Here is a 19,454-nt window from a genome sequence, read left to right as displayed (position 1 = left end):
AGAGGAAAGTCAGTGGGAATAAATATATGCCTTGAATGTTTTTTTAATTAATTTAATTAATGGACAAATATTCCTTTTCTTCTTTGATTATATAAAAAGGAAATCCGTATATGAAATGTCTCGAAATTTTAAGGTTACCACTAGATTATGAAGAGTTTCAATTATCAAATGAAGTTAGGAATTTTTTTCTCAATGCTAATTCGAGATAAGTTCGAAAAGAATTTTTTTCACACGAGCGCGTACGCAGAAACAATATAGATAAAGGAAATAAGTGTGAATGGAGCAAGCAGAAAATTGTACAGAATATGATGTATCGAGTAGTGATGTATCTAGCTATGATGCATCCAACTGCGACGTATCAATAGACAATTCTCACGTTGGGATGCCCGTCGGCAGAGGTATAGTAGCAGTAATCCGCAGATAATTTGAAACGGTGAAGGCTTCATTAGGGCTTGGTCCTCAAGCAATGGTTAATAATTATATGATATAGTTTTCTTTTGGTGGAACACTTAATATTTTTTTTTAATTAAGTAGAGGAGAATCTTTGGAGAAAGATTTCACGGTTGACAGAGAACATTAGAGCTGGGGACTGAATGACTGGTCATATCCAAGCTCTGTGCTGGTGGTTTATGGTCATGAAGCTCACGTCGAAAAAAAGTAGAGACTTGAGAAAGAACGCGGCCGCTAACCGCTTATGTCGCATTAAGATTTTTCTGCGGGAAAATAAGAGCACTATAAGCAATTGGTTTATTTTTACGGACGTTAGGATCTCTATTGCTTTGTATCATCACCCTAAAATGTTATTTATAAAATATTGTGGAACTCTGTTAGTCAGTGGATGTGTACTAAAATATGTATTTACAGGAGTTTTGGCCCGCCGACTTCGATACTGTGCATGGCGCTGCCAGAAACCCTGTACCTGAGTGACATTAGCTGCACGACCTTGTACGAACCACTTAAGACCGTAAGTGGATCGCATTCGTTAAGACTAAAGAATCGGAAGTTGTATTGTTCTGTCTTGGACTTGATCAAGGATGCAGAGGAAGTGGTAAGTCGTGCTTGAGAAGCTGTCCTCGAGCTTGGCTATGCTGAAAAGGTTTTTGTAAACCATTTAATGTTAAAAGTAAGTTTTTATCCTAAGGGAAATTATCATCGCAAACTCGTCGCTGATTTTCTTCCATCATCCATGGTAACTATTGTCACCCATACTGACGTGATGGAACACGCTAGCGACCGTTTCAACATTAAAAGAGTGAGGCACGTTCTCGCTGCGGTACTCCAACTTCTGTGGGGGGGGGGCAGGGAAGTGAATTCACTCCATTATTTGCCCTCCTTGTCATTCACGGTGAGAAAATAATCATCGCTGATTCACAGTAAAACAAAATATGTCATCGACAGGAGATAACTGATCTTACGTGCTAACAAACTTTACAGCGCATGACAATGTTGTAGAAGATCATCTTGCACTTGTGCATTGCTAAATTTTTTTATTGTTCGTCTTATAATAGAATTATTGTAAGCGTACACTGAGAGAAATGGGTGGGTCTGGATGATCCACTTAGGTGAGTCATGGTCCGTCCCGAAGTTGATTTACTTACGTTACTCACTTTGGGCTTTTGTGGGGTCATGCTGACCTACTTCTGGGCCTTTAAATCATCCGATGACTCACTTATGCTCACTCTCCTACTGCACTTGGATCCGAATTTTCGTGAACCATAAGCAATATGTGAGAGGAATAAAGGTGGAAGAATTAAACTCAAACAATTAGCAAACATTGTTTATTGGGCAACTGCTCTTACATAAAAAATGATGCATATTTTTTTAGTCTGTTACCTCTATTTGCTAACCGCTGCCACGCTGCAAGATGCTGGCTCTTACACCTAGTTCTGGAAAAAGTGGCAGTCAGTCTCGCCTACCATTCTTGCAAATTCTCGCCTGTGTTGCCAGTCATACGTGTTAACTGTCTCGTCTGTCACGAATGCAAACTGTCTCGCCTGTCACACATGTAAACATCCTTGTCTGTCGATCACGCATCAAAACTGTCCCGCCTTTCACGCATGCAAACTGACCCGCCTGTCGATCACGCATGCAAACCGACTCGCCTGCCACGCATGTAAACAGACTTGCCTGTCGAACATGAATGCAAACTCATTCGCCTGTCACACATGCAAACTGACTCGCTTTTCATGCATGAGAACTGTGAGAATTTTCATGCATGGTGGCCCAGTGGTTAAAGTTCAGAGTACCAAGATTGACACCCTAGAGAGGCGCGGGTTCGATCCCAGCTCTGTGCGAAAGTTTCTGGTCAGAATCGGCGAGGAGGCCGGGCGGTTAAGCACAGCAGAATTGTAGCAGTGAGTTGCAAGTTCGAGACCTCAAAATGCTGTGAATATTCTGCGATGTTAAGAATCGGCGACAGGCCTACGGCCTAATAAACGCTGAAACCGCTATTATTATTTATACTATAGAACTGACTGGCCTGTCACGCATGCAAACCGACTCGCCTGTCACACATGCAAACTGAATCGCCTTTCATGCATGCGAACTGACTCTCCTGTCACGCATGCAAACCGACTCGCCCTTCAAGCATGAATACTGACTCGCCTGTTACGCATACTCGATCACTGTCTCGAAAGTCACACTTGCTGCCTGTCTCGCCTGTAACACTTGCTGCCTGTTTCGCCTGTCACACGTGCTGCCTATCTCACATTTTCACCACTCTGCTGGTCTGCAGTGACGGTAGCAAAAATATCCCACGAGAGCCAAAAGGAAGGACAGCGGCAGGAGGTCCATGCAGTAACACCAACGGGAACTGAGCTTGAATTTAGCTTCATCTTGAACTTGAAGTGGCACAAGTGCAGGAGACCTCTGGAATTGACTTCATAAGATGAGTTACCAGTTTCTGCAATATAAAGACGAATGTTATCACAGTAGCAGATTCAACAAGCTAACCTAATCGCTCAATAGGTATGCTCATAGATTGATACCTTGCTAAAATAGCATTTCACTTGCTCTCATGTTTTACATTAATTTTGGTTCACATATTTTTTTTTATTTTTTACACCATGCTTCTTCACAGCATGTAAATAACCCATGATTTTTTTTTTAATATAGCAAAATTTTTTAGTGGAATATACCAAGATTAGATATAGATTATTCATCTAGTTGATCTATGTATAGCATAAGCTGTTATTGATGCTATTGGAATTGGTGAGTAAACTAGTAACATCAAAGTTCCAGTAGATTGACAATACTAACTTCATTTGAATTTGATGCTGGTGTAGCATTGGTGTATGGCTCAGCTGAAGTTTACCCTGAGATGGGATGACAGGTGGAAGAGAACTCCTTTGCAGCAACGTATCTGTGAATAACAATACAATAACAATGGGCAAGTTATTTCATTTCATATCTGACGACTCTCTAAAATCAACAAATAAGAGTATAATTCAGTTTATTGAACACTACATCCTAAAATACTTGGTCAATGAAACAATCCTACTTGGAACCTGTATAACTTGCATGACAATTTCCAAGAAAAAAATGTTATTTAATCTGAGTTAATGTGATATGGTAAATTTATGTGACATTTTCTTTACTTTTAAATTCATTTATTTGTCACTTTGAAATTTATTGCCAAATCTTGAGGCTTCTACTATTACACTCGCTCAAAATTTTACAGCATAGTATTGCTAGTTGTTCTTAATTAGGAAGCTAAATTATGAGAAATTTAAAAAACCCACATGTTGTTAAAAAACCCAATGTGTAGGAAAAAGCCCACATGCCAAAATTTCTGAATACATTATATATGTCTTTAAAAATAATACCTACATGAATAAAGGGCTTGATCTTCTCTTTCCATTACCAGCATTTTTTCCTAACATTTTGAGATTTTACTATTTTAATTCATCTCTATTTGAGTAAATATATGCCTATGTTATTTTATTGTTTGAGTGTGGTTCACACACTTGCCTGTAGGCTTTCAGTAATATCTAATTTTCTTGAAAATGATTTATGGACTTTCAAGTTAGTTATCACAGAACAAAATACAAAACATCAATTTATAGTTTCAAGAAGCATAGTGTATGTAAATATTTTTGAATAATTAATTGCTTCTTTAGGACTGGTGTGGGTTTCTTACCACTATACATAGAGAAATTAGTTTTTAAATTCAATTAATATCAAAAATGAAATTGATATAAAACCTACAATTTAGGTGGGGCTAAGGTAAAACAGTTACAAAAAACCTCTGTGAAGTGCATCTCTCTAGCAACAGTTGGACAAAAATTGCTATAAAATCAACTAAAAATAAGGATACAGTAATTTCAAAATTCCAGAATGATCTTTGATACGATGATATCTGGTGGTCACTCTTGTTATTATATATAATTGTTATAGGTCCTGTATGACTAGAGCAAGTTAGACAACCTAATAATTCTATGAAATTTTATAATGGGTGGGTTTTTTAGGACTCAAATAGATATGGGTTTTTATAGAGGCTTACTCTAAACATATAAGAGATCATGATGACTGTGTTTATTCAAGAAGGCTTGATAGATATTTCCTTGTTGGCTGTGTTATTGTATTCTGAAATTTAAAACCATAGAATTACTTAAATGCAATCCTTATTAATTTTTTCACAGGTACTTTTCACTCTAGTTTTTTTAAATCCATGTATTTTATGGTAAAAAAACCAGCTCAGATGTGTAGGTGGCAGCTCCCCAGTGCAACCTTGCCATATTATGTCAAGTATTGGGCCCAATTTTTTATTTTTTGCTAATATTTGCATATAATAATTAAAAAAACAAACTAGTATTTGCCAATTTGGACTCAATACCACAAAGGACATTTGAGGTGCAATTTGGTGCCTAATTATATGACAACAAAAATTAAATGCTACAGGTAAAACGAGAGAGAAGAGTTTCAAATTGCAACAGACCATCCTGGTATACCGTAAAATGGGGTAACTTAGACCACTTTTTTATATAAATGATACCATTTTTTTACTAGCTAAGTTAAACTTGAATTGAAACATGCAAAATACAGGTCTATACTCTAGCTTCACTCACCATAAATTGCTGGCTCCTGCCTCTCATAGTCTTTATGTAATTTCAAAAAAAGTGATGGTCTCAGGGTGGAATTCTAGAAATGGAAGTTCACTTATAAAAAAGCTTTCCACCCAAGGTGGAATGCTTTCCTTAGATACAGTAACAGTGCTCTGTCAAGTGCCAGGTGACTGACTATAAATGAAAAGGAGGATCAAAAGTGGACAAACTGTTTCAATTGTACAGTACCTCAGAGGCTCAGATTTGTTGTAAAATTGTTTGACAGATATTTTCTATTTTTCTTTTATTTAATGGATTTTTTGAAAATTATCCAGGCTTTTTGTTTGTAATGATCAAGTTCAAGTTGAGTACCTGTTTAGTTAACCAGTACTGTAGAGTGTAGACATATACCATATTTGGGGGCAGGGCTTATGGGCACAACCAATCACAGCTTGAAAGCATCTCCATCAACCAATTACAGCTAGAAAGCAGATAACATTACAATTCCAATAACCAATCACAGCTGGAAAGCTGGAAGGGCCTAAAATCCCAATCCCATCAACCAATCACAGCTGGAAAGTGATAGGTTATGTATATGATGGACTGAAAGTGGAAAGTTCCTGGCCTTTCCAAGCTTTCAGGTCCTGCTTTCCAATATGCTATGTGTACTGGTTAATTTAATATCCCTCTAGAATTCCACACTGCAGTGCTATAAGACAATAATCAAAAACTGAAAGAAAGACTTATTTGTTTATAACTTTAATTCTTTCCATTAACTCACAATTTAAATAAAAATGTAAATATGGCAATTAAGTATGTTGAAAATTTTCAAATAATTTCATATGAATTAGAATAATAACTCAAAACCAAAATAATTATTTGCACAATTTCACTGCTACAAGATCATATTTTACATTCAAACAAATTCAAAATGATATAATATAGGGCTTTATTTTCACTTACCAAGGTATTTTTCTAAGTCAGAGAACTTGGAGATGTCTTCTTCACATTTTTATAGTGACTAACTTGAAAGTTATAGGCTATAGAGGCAAAACCGCAAACAAGATATTTGTAAGAAACCAGTTCATCTTGAAACTTGATTTCCTTTACAGCGACAGCCTTACTTCTTTGAAATTTTAACATTATCTTCATACGTATGATAATTCTGGTATATCTATCAAAAAGTAAAAAGGTATCTAGTAAATGGAATAAAGTCAAAAATGAAGAAGCTATAAAATTAGAAAGTCTATGCTAAGAGTACTAAGACTAAGAGTCTGCTTTGCCCCTGGCCCCCACCCCATCATACCATCATTACCATGTTACAGTTCCAATTTAAATAAAAAGGAGGTTGAATTTGAGGGTATGAAGGAAATTTTTTTACATTTATTCACTAAGATTGAAGTATTTATAAACTATAAGTACTAGTAGACAGTAGACAAAAAAATCACTTCTGTTCATAGTTCATTCAATTACTAATGTATGCCCAAGCGGCCAAGCCCCAACTTGACAGTGAAACTGGTTGATGACTTGATGTTTGCCAACATTGTCATTCCACTATTCCAATTCCCAACACATAGTGACAAACCAGAAATTTTTTAGAATCAGTTCATTTTTAATTTCCTCATTTACTCAAGATTTAAACCTATTTCTTATGTATGATAATGCTGGTATCCATGATACTTTGCTTGTCTACTTATAGGACTCAAAAATGAACTTGAAGGAGTCTAAAAAAACTCTCTGCTTTGCCACTATGTCCCAACACATCAGAATTCCGAACAATTCAATCATATTTCCACGTGGAATATGCATTGAAAATATAAATACACATCTCTTGTATGCACTCAATTACATTTCTCTCTTGGTAGTGACACACTGACATATGATATAGTCACTGTCAATTCTGCATTGTCTAACGTAGTCACATGGCACTCCGCCGGACACTGACGCTTGACTTTGGTCAACTCAACATTCTTAACTGTGATGGCAAATAGCAAGTTGACAACTAAAGTGGCCTTAGCCATCCGTAACATAAATTTCATATTACTGAGAGTATAATATTTTTTTAGGCGTAACTTTAAACAGCGACGAATGATGAGGTTGCTCCAATCGAAAACAACAAGCCACCAACACTTGAGAAATATGGCACCTGCCGCGCACGTTCGGTCGACGGTTGCCAACTAGCCAATATCCAGTAGAATAGAATAGAAGTGTCGGCGCTGAAGAAATAGGCCCATGGCCTGTTGCCGATTCTTGAACTTTTCGTGACTTGATTCACAAGGGATCCGGCCTTTTGAACCCGATCTTTCCATAGCTGTCGATTGATTGAGCTAGCTGCTGGACTTATTGCCTGGTCCGTAATTTGCTAGGCATTTTAAGACTGAACATATGCTCCTGCATAGCTTCGTCTTTGCAGATTAGCTTTCATTTCCACCAGCTCGTTTCGTAACGAGTGTAATTCGCTACGCAACAAGCTCAATTCTTTCTTGTGGTTCACCTCCAGTTCGGCTCTCTTTCTAAACTCTTGCTTGTTGGTTTCTTCAATTTCGGCTTTAAAAACAGAAAACATAGAAGAGCACTTCTCTTCCACCATTTTTTCGCTTTTTACAGCGCTAAGTGCAGGTTGTTGGCAGTCCTGGCAAACCAGTGTACTGACTTGTTTTCACGAATAACCGCGCAGTCTGTCTTGCTCAACTTTGCACAAATGATGCAGACGATATCCCCGCAGCGATCACAGGCCACTGTAGCGTCATTGACGTTAATCGAAACCAGCTTGCAAAATTTACAAATTTCCTCTCGCTCATTTTGCGATTTGATTTTCGCATTCGGTTTAACAGGACTGGAAGCCTTCTCAATTAATCTTTTTCCTCTCTGACCAGCCATCTTGAAATGCCAGAGCTAGATAAACACAAGTTAAAAAACCGAAATCAAGTTGAGTAAAAATTGTACAAATTGTTTGATTGTTCAAAATTGTTACAGATTTGAGAGCAAGCGGCTTTCAGAGAGCGGCGATCTCAGCGGCTTAGGTGTTCAAGGGAAGAGCTGGAAGAGGTAGGCGCGAGAACAAAGGCTTATTGTCCCGCGTGGGCCAGGGCGTGGGCGTTACCCTCGCGGCAACCCTCTACTGACTCTACAAGTCCGCGTTATTTAAAAATGAAAACACTTTCACTTGTTTGGCTTGTTCATTCAATTTGCACTCTCTTTTACTGACTTCACTGAACTGAACTGAAATTCGGTTATTCTCTGGCACGGATCATAAAAAAATGCGAAAAGAGTTCCGAAAACGGCACAGTAAAAAGTTACAAATTTCGAAATTTGGGACCACGAGCACGAGCGTCCTCTCTCGACCACGGCTTAACGGAGACTACTAAATATTGCAAAGCAATATTTATTCATACTAAATAACACTTTATGTAACTTGCCAGCTGCCAATGAATGATTTTGGCGATAAAATACGTAACTTCTTCTAATACTAGGAGAATATATGTGCGCAATTAAACTTTTTTTCAGCTCTCCCTAGTTGAAACGACATCTGGCAACCGCAGTGGGAATCATACAACAATGGACATGACGAGGGACTTTTTTTACATAGTTATGCCAGCCCTTAGCAAGGACAAAAAGTTGGGTTTATTTGATTATGCTCGTTTGATTGCAATTGTGGTAGAAATTTGCACTACTGGGATCTCTTTGCTCGACAAGAATAAAGCAATGTTCCACCTTTCAATCCTTCCAGGGAGGCTTGAAGCCAACTGAGTCAAACGGTCAATATCTTTGACTCACTTGTTGTTTTGCCGCAGCTGCTGCTGCAAGAACTTTAAAAAGTGGGTCACTACGACCAACTTTTGCGGCTGACTCACTTATGGAGGCGAAATTTTCTCTTCAGTGCTTCCTCAAATTCCACTCTGCTGCAAACTGAAGGTCTACTGCTGCAAGTTCCGCCACCCAGCGGCAAGTGACGGATGCACTCTCAAAGTACTGGAACACCTGGAACCAAGTCTCAGTTCCGTCACACTACCTGATGCAGCAAGTGATTAGAGAGCTCCGCAACTATCGAGGACACGGCTTAATAGTAGCACCACAGCTGAAATCAGCCTTTTGTTGGCTAGAACTGGTTCTGCGCGTAAGCCCGTTGCAAATAATCCTTGAAATAACTCTGCCAATAGGAGAAGTCACACAAGTTCACCCACACCCGATCATTTCATCTCCCTTTCTGACATGGAATTTCCAACATACGCCATTTTAAAAATATGGGCATTTCGTTGGCAACAAAATTGATTGCTTCTCAAAGAAAATTTACACTACGAGTCTACGACAATACCAACACTGTTGGGCTGCCTTTCAAACCTGGCTTCGAATTGGGTGGACAGATACACACATCCCCAAAGTCGTCTTGGATTTGGTCTAGGTTTGACGTTTGGTCTACCATGTTAAGTTGTTGATAACCATTCATTTTCGTCTGTAATAACGGCGTGAGCGTACCGCAATGCTTCCACTTCGTTACGGCTTCAACATTACGTTTCGTCCACGATTCTAAGGCTGGCTAAATCCTAGTTTTATTTTCATCCTGCACCGAAGCGTTTCATCCCTCAGTGGTCCCTGTCGAGTCTTGAGTCTCATTGCACTCCCAAAATTCGCGAGCAGCCAGGATTCGAAGAATGATTTATTACCGAAAGGCTTCTTGTCCTTGTATTTAGTTACTCAGATAACTGGAAACAGCGCGTCATAAATCGCGGCCATAGACTGCACATCAGTCTCTTGTACCCACGAATTTAGTTAGGTTAACTCACCAGAAAAACCAAATTTCCTCTTCAGGAATGTAACCTATCTATATGGCTGGCGAGACACGACTGGCTAACTGGCTAACCGACTCTCAGCCGCTCAGACATGGGCAGAGATTAACGAAACTTCGCTAAGTTCACGTAACTTTTCGTACTTACGTTCAAAAAGTTACGTTACACGTTACACAAAAAGTTACGTACAGTTAGTACGTAGTTACGTACTAACTGACCAATCAGAGGCTTTGGATTTGCTGTTCCTAGCTCCTGTCGACTCAGTGCGCAGAGCGCGTGAATGGAAGGAGGTTGTGTCGTGTCAGCGGCATCAGCGTAGACTGAGTAGGGTGCATATGGAGAAATAAGTGTGACGTTATCCAAATAGCAATGCACTTGTTTTTGTGATCATTCATCAAAATTTCTTGCAATCAGGGCAAAAAATATGTGTACGGAGCTAAAAAAATGGTTGGCTTGTCAACCTCCACATAATTTTGAATCAAAAAGGCATGAAGATATTTTGAATCAAAAGGCATAAAACTCTTGAACATGAATATCAACATTTGCTTGTAAATTGAAACACAAGAGGAAAACAAATTAGCTTCTGGTATAAACTCAATTGAATATTTTTTCCTAAAAGCACTAGCACGATCCCATATTATACCCAAGTCTCATTATTGACAAAATTCTATTACAATTCAACTTGCTGCTAGTAAATTAATAGTCTCATATTGCTTCAACGCTCAAAATTTGTACGTAACTCCGCTTACGACACCTCCGAGCAGGCGTACAGTTATGCACAACTTTTTGTACGTAGCTTCCCGCGCAAATGTTTCGATAATAACACTCAGTAGAGTCACGTCTACTTAGCTGTACTTACGCTAAACGTTAGCGGCTACGTATACTTAGCATGTTTTGATAATCCGGCCCCTGATCTTGTACTAGCTGAAGTAAGGTCCAACATCTATGTTACTAAGGCGGCTACTACAGATGTGGCTTTCGGTATGCACCACACAAGATTAATAAAATGAACACGGCTAATTCTGAAGCACGTCCATCGTTTACAGGTGTATGATTTTTCTTCATAATATAATAAGCTTAATCTTTTCATGTGTTGTTATTCTTCCTTGTGCTGCTTCGTGACTGCTAGATCGAGGACTTTTGAAACGCTCCACTATAGCCACTGCGGCCAAAACAACCTGACAAATCTATCGAGTTACTCCAGAGAGAAAGATCGAAATAACATAAAACAAATCTCCGTCTCTTAAATAAACAAACGAACGCATTTTAATCACTGCTCCAGCGTGACTTTTCTTTCTATGAATACTTCACGAAAAAGATTTCAACCATTTCCCTGAAAGAAGAAGAAATAGAATAGAAATTCAGTTTTTACTGGTTTATTTTGAAAATTTATATATTTTCTGCGGGAATTTATTTATTTATTTTAGCGGACTTCGTCCTTTTGTTTCTTATTCCTCTAAATGAGGAAAATTTTGCACCCTGTTTTACTCGGTGTACGTAATCTATTGATATAAGGCGGAACGGCTGTCTTGCACGTCACGTAAAATAAAATTAAAGTAATCCAAACTCCAAAGTTTTTTATAACATATTGCAAAGGAAATTTAATTACATTTTGATAATGCAAAGTAAACCATTTTATTAAATCTAATGACAAAATTAGCCAATGAATACCCGTGGCACCAATGTGTAAAGTTTTAAATCAAGTAAAAGCGGTGTAATAAAGTATTTATGTGATATGGATTCATAATTATAGTTTATTAAAGCTAAATAAATTATTTGATTTGAAGGTGTCCAATTTTGGCGTTAAAATTAAACGTCTCTGACATAATTACGGCAGGACTTGTGGCCGGTCTCCAAATTCAATGAACAAAAAATATCTCCCAAAGTAATGAACGTAGCTCGATGAAACATGGTACATGTATTCATTAGGACCTAACAATGATGTTTAGCTCGTGAAAATTTTCTTAATTCATCACTCATTTTATTCGTGAGTTATATGGCGATTAGTGCCGAAATTCGTAGTGAACAAGACATTTCTTCCAAAGTTCTGAACAGATTTGAACGAAATATTGTATATACATTCTTAAAAATCTAACTGTGATGTTTAGCGCGTGAAAATTATTTAGATATCCTTCGTTCGCGAGGTTTTTTACATTTTAACCTGATTCGCGATTTCAAACAACAATACGTGCTTAATTCGCAGTGAAAAAGAAATTTCTTCTAAAATACTGAACAGATTTGAACGAAACTTTTTATATAATTACCTAGCCTCCCAAGTTCCCAACGGTGATGTTTACCACGGACAGACCAACTGAAAGTTAACATCATAGTGTGGAAATAACAGCTCTCGGTTACTTCTTTACGTTTCAAGCATTGAATTACGTGTGCTAACACATTCGCGGCAAGTTAAGCAGAATTTCGCGAAAGAACGGAAGGTTCGTGAGGCCAAAACTCTACAAATGAGATGAAGTTTTGAGCCCATGCCTCAGCAGTTGTACAAAGCGAGCTGATATGGGGGCGCGTGATGTGCTGTAGCAAACACCATCTTTCTTCCGCGGTTAATTACTCGCTCCCTGCACATATTTCGAAAGTTTTGCAGCCCTCCATTGAACTCTCAGACTCGATAATCTACGAGCTTCCAGTCAATTAAATCTTCTGCGAGTTGCCTCAAGATGAATGAGAAGAAACCAGCAAAAACAGCGCCGAGTTAAGGAGCCTCAGCTCCGCAGGAGTGAACTTCTAACACGCATTTGATATCTGAATGCAGAAATAGTGGGAATATATCATACCCTTGAAAGAAGCAAGTAAGAAGAATGGTAATTATAGCTTTGTCGCATGGTTATTAGATGAATGCATTCTGTTCGGATTAGAATTTTTATTAAATTTTTTCATAAGTTATATATGTATAAGCCTTGTAAGTTCCGCAGGAGTTGAGTGCTTTTTGGGGAAGAATAAAATTAACATCACAGGTTCAAAAGCGAAGACCAGTTTCAAGCATTGGTCCCCATGACCAATGCTTACAAATTATTACAGAGGTCTAATTTTAGCGAGCCCACTTTTTGTGGGCTCGATCCAAAAAAAAAATGTGGGCTTTGAGCTAAGATCCAAAAAATACGATTTGGCATTCAAATCGTTGAAGTCTACGGGAAAGTAACGAGTCTACACTTGCCATCTTGTTATTTCTAAACGCATTTTCTAATTTAAAAAATTATAAAATTGCGCAGAAATAATTATTTGACGGATCACACTTATATATTTAGTTTGTAAGCGGTCGCACTTCTGCAAGAGAGATCAGAGAGAAAAATTGTATAGTCTTCTCTTGCGAAATAGCTGGTGATGTCGTGGGGATAATGGCAGATTCTGTTACCAGGTGAAACCAACAGTCAAATTAAACTACTTTACGGCACATCAATCACATTACTACAGCCTTACTGCATAAATAAGACACGGAGTAAATATTCACTCTAGAAAACTTGATACGTGCAATTAAAAGTCTTCAGTTCAGAAAGAGTTTAGAATAGAATAGAAGTGTCGGCACTGAAGAAATAGGCCCATGGCCTGTTGCCGATTCTTGTTCATAGAATATAATAGAAGTGTCGGCACTGAAGAAATAGGCCCATGGCCTGTTGCCGATTCTTGTACTTTTCGTGACTTGATTCACAAGGGATCCGGACTTACCCGATATTTCTATAGCTGACGATTGATTGAGATAGCTGCTGGACTTATTGCCTGGTTCGTAATTTGCTAGGCATTTTAAGACTGAACATATATGCTCCTGCATTGCTTCGTCTGGACTTATTGCCTGGTCCGTAATTTGCTAGGCATTTTAAGACTGAACATATGCTCCTGCATAGCTTCGTCTAGTCTGTTTTTGAAGATGTTCATACTCGGAGCGTCAACGATGCTATCAGTGAGGCTGTTCCACATGTCGGTGACTCGAAGCGAGAAGAAGTTTAACTCAGTTATTGATATCATAGGCAATAAATGAATAATTGCTGCATTCATCGCAATTATTCCACGTCACGTTCCACATGACTCGTGACGCTGTTTTCGTCTAACGTCCACGGTCTTACTGCTACGTACCTTTGTCTATGCTTTTCCGTTTCTCCTTCCTCTTTTAGGCCAATCTGCGCCATCTCTTGTTCTCTTCCACTCTTCCCTTATAGTGGCACCGCAACCAAAAATAATTGTCAATACTCTACCGGCAATCTGACCATGGTTTTAATACTCTCTAAAGACATTCATACTATTCTAACACTGATTAATTCTAGAATGACAACACATTTATTTAATAATAGGATGATACCTCATAATGAACTAACGTTAAATCCCAAACTTCTACAGTAGCTTATCAATAGCTGGGTACCTATCTGAACTATAATTATTGATTGGTACCTATAGGTTGTGGTATCTGAAATTTGTGTGGAAGTTTACTATTCTTTGAAACAGTTTAATTCGGTGCATTAGTTTAAAACCTTATCTCTGACAGTCTGCGATCACTTGGTTCATGTTTGCGAAGTTAACCTCAAATCTCTTAACCTCCTTTTAAGGCAGTAACTTGTTGGTCATCATTTTATGTAACAGTCCGCGGCCAGGAACCATGAATTATGAAAATATAACTCATTTTTCCCGCTCCATAATGAATTCATCTTCTATCCAATAATCATTTGTCGAGAATAATAATTTTTGACAAGCGATTTATGCAGTAATTCTTCATTCATTGTCCATGATGTCAATAACGAGTTCAGCAAACTTCAGTATTTTGTTCCGTTGAATTTGACTCAAGGTAGAAAATGTAGAATGTGAGCGAGCATGCAGTCAACGCAGATAAACTCTAGGTTAAACAATATCTATCCGATATCTAGGATAAACAATATCTATCCGATATCTAGGATAAACAATATCTATCCGATATCTAGGATAAACAATATCTATCCGATATCTAGGATAAACAACAGCTATCCGATATCTAGGATAAACAATGATACACGCTCTAGGCTCGAGCAGAAGACTTCTGTAGCATATCAGCTGAATTTTTGCGAAATACTTTCAATTCGACAGAGACGCATTTGTAAATCCTGACAGTGTTAGTGAATATTGGGGGCAGGCATTAGTAAATACTGACTATATCATTAGAGTCAACGATAATTATATTCGAAACAAATTTGAATTTTGCGACAAACAAATAAACTAGCAAAAATATTGATCAGGTAGAATTGAATAACGAAATGGATAAATAAAACTTTTCCGAGTAACGATGGTTTTGCAAGCGTCATACATATTTTTAATTCTCACCTTAAACTGAACGAAGTTTTTGCATCGTTGGAAATCTGTATTAGTATTCAACGTGAGTCGATGTCATTACAGTCATTAAATTGAAAAAAAATTCACCCTGGACATACGTACTGTATCCGAAACAAATTAATATCTTTCATCCACGCAAGATTTAAAGTTGAGTAGACCTCTCCAAAATTGAGTTGAGTAGACCTCTCCATCCAAAATTGAGTAGACCTCTCACACACACATCGCTTTTTATGCTAAAATATTACTATTTCATATTCGTCTAGAATATTCAGAAACCCTCTTTGAATTTTACACGCTCGTTATTTTGGGCATTCATTCAGATTGCTTTGCAATTTCATAACTAAACTTTTATGACTCGGGCGTCTTGCGCTGTCTGAGCGCTGTCTCTTTTCACAAATTAAGTTTCCAAAAATCGATGGTGTTTGAACGCTACAATTTCGTCCTTCAACTATTGAATATACAATTGAAGTAAGCTGCTCGAATGTAATGAAATAAATTAAATTTTTAAACATCAGAAAATGCAGTTGTACCAAACTACGGGGATGAAGTCAGTTAAATTTTCCAAGTATACGAATTACCAAAACTCGCGTAAATTCACACAAACAGGTGCCAAATCAAATAAGACTCAAAATGAATTTTACACTTGTATCTAAAATCTTCTGAAAGGGCAGCCTTGAGGAGACGGAAAGCCACTGTTAAAGAATCATATAAAGTTGAAAATTTTGAAATAAAAAAACAGTTTGAATGCAGTTGTCATATGAGTAGGTATAATCGCCCTATTAGTTCTAATTCAGGCTTTTATTTATTTTTTGCAGTGTTCTTCGGTCAGATGTAACAGAAATATAGGTCTTTTACTCATAAAATTTCTTGTATTTAAAATTTTAGAGCAAAAATACCATGTGACGCACACAGAGATGCTCTATTATACTTTGAGCTAATTATAGAGTCGGCTGGTGTAATTTCCGTAGAAATAAAGGATTGACGAATAGTAGGATTACGTGAATTTTCTGGATGTTTATCTGAGGCCATACTTTCAAAATTTGCTAAGTGAACGTAAGTACTTACGCTCTATTTTCTTGTCAATGATTGGTGGATTTTGCTAGAAAGGCCGTCAATGATTGGCTGATTAACTTACGATTTCTTGACTTTTTTTGAAAGTATAGGCCCTGAACATGATAACAGCGTGTAAACCTCTCTCGTTAATAGCTTTGAGCACACGCATACACGAGGGATTAGGATCTAATACATGCAACGTACGAAGTGAAATTTCTCAACAATAGCAACATTAATAATTTTCAGATCTCAACCACACATCAATGTTCACAGAAATATAAATAATTGCATGAAGACCAAGGTTTACATTTAATAAGAACTAATTCGATAACATTTCATTATAAAGAGATTTTTAGCATCCGGTTACTTAAAATACTTTGAATGTTTTTGATAACAAGACAAGTTTATTAAGTAGGCGAATAAAATACATATTCAAACAAAACATTACTTCATGTATCGAGAATTTAACTTTCACTTTTCTTAGTTCTTCGGTTTTCAAGTATAAAATTTCAACGAAATTTGAAGAGGTTTCGGTTTTTTGAGCCCGCTGTAAATGACGAGTTTTTGCGTAAGTTTCCCCATTAGTTAGATTCAAAGGTTATTATGTATATACATACTTTCGCATCTACATCAATATATACTCATGAGATACTAGAATCTATTTGATAAACTCGAAACTAATCGCTGTTGCAATGGAGGATGTCATGTTTATTTTTAAAATTACCATCTAAACTTTGGAATGATATTTAATTTTAAAAATTATATACTGCAGTTTCGAACGGGTGCTTAATTCAATATCATTTATACAATTTACCTTACATTTCCAAACATCTTATTTTTTCTTTCGATATTCAACATTTATTATGAATAACAGTAAAACCACCATGATAAAGAACCCCATAGAGAAATTTAATAAATATTGAAGCCAAACAAAAAAATCATCCACTTGAGTTAACCATCACTACAAATCTCCAAAATAGTTAAAATTTTTTCTAGAGTTTCTTCAATTTTGATGAGAAATATGATACAGAAAGCACTTACAGAAGACCGCCTCTCTTCTGACGGAATTCACAAAGGAATCACTGAGCATTGCAGTGCATATCTCTCCGCTAGTCTCGCGAAACTCAATGGAAAACTTGGAAGTTTAACATCATCGACTCACTCATGATCCTGGAAGGAAACGTGATGCTCCGTGAACAACTATGGACAGGGTCACAAAATACACTCCATTTACGCCACCACAGTCGGACTTCTTTTCGTCCGCGACTATAAAGCTTTGTTGAGACTGCATCGCAGGCGTCAGAATAAGCGCAATTTATCTGCATATGTAGATTGGAAGGAGTGGAAAGGTTTATGAATAGTGACAAATGTGTTGTGTATTTACGTCGTTATGCATTTTATTTATGGGTCTTTGATTATATCGATGACATTTGTAGATCACCTTCGTGACGAGTTTCAATGAAGCCATTTTCGTCAACGTTGTTTTTAAGTGAGGTTTTAAGTTAAAACAGAACCTAATACACATATGACATCGAATATTCTCAGACGCGTCTACATACTGTAGGTTATCGACGGAAGAAACCCTCGCTTCTTGAAAACAGTCCTCGAGGGAAATGAATAGATCAGAAGGAATGCCTCGAACTATATACCACTTTTAAATCCCGAAATAAAAAAGAAGAATCCTCGAGGTGCCGCCTTCTTCTGGCGAAGAATCTTAAGTCCTTTGATGTCACCCACAAGGAGGGACTATTTGAGAGCTAGAGGCGACGCAAGCGAAACGAGCTGTTGATGCTGAAAACAAGCACTGCCGCCGGCGATGCCTTTGATCTGGGCCTATTTATACTTTCAAAAATGTTATGACTTATTAAGAGATATATATATAACATATATATATATATATTTATTATTATTATATATATCATTATTATTATTATACAGACTTATTAAGAGATCGTATGTTCATCAGCCAATCATTTACGGCCTTTCGAGCCAAATCCACCAACCATAGACAAGAAAATAGAGCGTAAGTACTTACGTTCACTTAGCGAGTTTTGAAAGTATGGCACCGCAGGACCCCTTCATATACAGTGTTGGTGGCTGACTTATCGACTGTGGACTTGTTTCCTGACTCTTTCTTATCATGGTTGACAACTGGGCGTGTGATTAGAAATTTTTTATCTGTAGAGATAATCGATAGATAAACACCATCCCACATATCACGATCATCGGGAAATGCAATAATCAGGAGAAAATACATTAGAACGAATTTCTTTACGAAAAATGTGTAATGAGTTTTAATGAATATTTTAACATATCTGATCATGACATATGTAATAGATTCACTCTCAGAACCTGATTTAATTAAATTTCACGGCGCTGAAATAGCAGAGAGAAATTAGCAGTCTATAGACGGTAATTTTGCAACATAAATCATAAATGCAATACAAGTGGTTGAATTTAATACTTAAGAATGCAATTGAAGTACTCCTCATTTGTCTATAAATGTACGCTAAATAATAATTTGGACAGTAATGATATAATTATGGGTTAGTGAATGACAGGACAATTACAGGATACTGTTGAAAGTAAGAACTAAGATAAAAATAGTATCGTTAATAATAATAAAATTAATTCACTTCTTCACTTTCTAATGCATTTGCAATTCATGCATCCTTGATTCTGAATTTATTTTATCTTATTTATTTGAATAACGTTGCACATGACATGACGATAATGTCGCGTCTGGGGAGACTGGATGCAAGAACGTGGGTTTGTCTGAGCTGGCGCAACTGTGGCTGTGGTTGAGAGTTTGCAGATATTTGTTTGTATTTCCTGTTTCCTTACAAAAATGCCGTTTTGAACGATGTTTTCATTTAAATATTTGTTTAATATTTAAAAAAATGTCGTCTCTTTAATAAAATGGATTACTAATTTAAAATGTTGTTGCTGCCATGCAAGGAGCGTATTTTTTGAATGAATGAATGTGTGCCGTGAGCTGACCGATTTGAAGGTCTGACTGAAATTTACTGCACACTCCACTTCCATCCTGCGAACATCGCCTTGTTTGAGATTAAATCGAAATTAAATAAAAACAGTGCGATGCCTGCTGGCGAACTTTGATGATGAATAATGATGTCTTTATCATTTCTACACATTCATAAAATAATGGTGTTTTTTAACCCTGATTTTTTTTTTCTTCCGTTAGCAACAAACGTTTTTTCAACGGGGAGAAGAAGTAATTAGGTTGAAAAATAAAGACTGTTTACGG

At 37.2% G+C, this 19,454-nt stretch overlaps 1 long non-coding RNA gene across 1 annotated transcript; it reads right to left on the bottom strand.

Annotated features, from left to right (window-relative positions):
* Nucleotides 1–2,788: 2,788 nt before the first annotated feature.
* Nucleotides 2,789–6,253, bottom strand: LOC108678498. Its single transcript, XR_001931325.2, has 3 exons — nucleotides 6,006–6,253; nucleotides 3,259–3,361; nucleotides 2,789–2,902 (listed from the first exon to the last, which is right to left on the bottom strand). It is a non-coding gene; the product is annotated as an uncharacterized LOC108678498 (long non-coding RNA).
* Nucleotides 6,254–19,454: the final 13,201 nt, after the last annotated feature.

Source organism: Hyalella azteca, unplaced genomic scaffold (assembly GCF_000764305.2).
Source record: "Hyalella azteca isolate HAZT.00-mixed unplaced genomic scaffold, Hazt_2.0.2 contig15682, whole genome shotgun sequence".
Taxonomy (NCBI): Eukaryota; Metazoa; Arthropoda; class Malacostraca; order Amphipoda; family Hyalellidae; genus Hyalella; species Hyalella azteca.
This window is presented reverse-complemented; position numbering and strand designations above follow the sequence as displayed.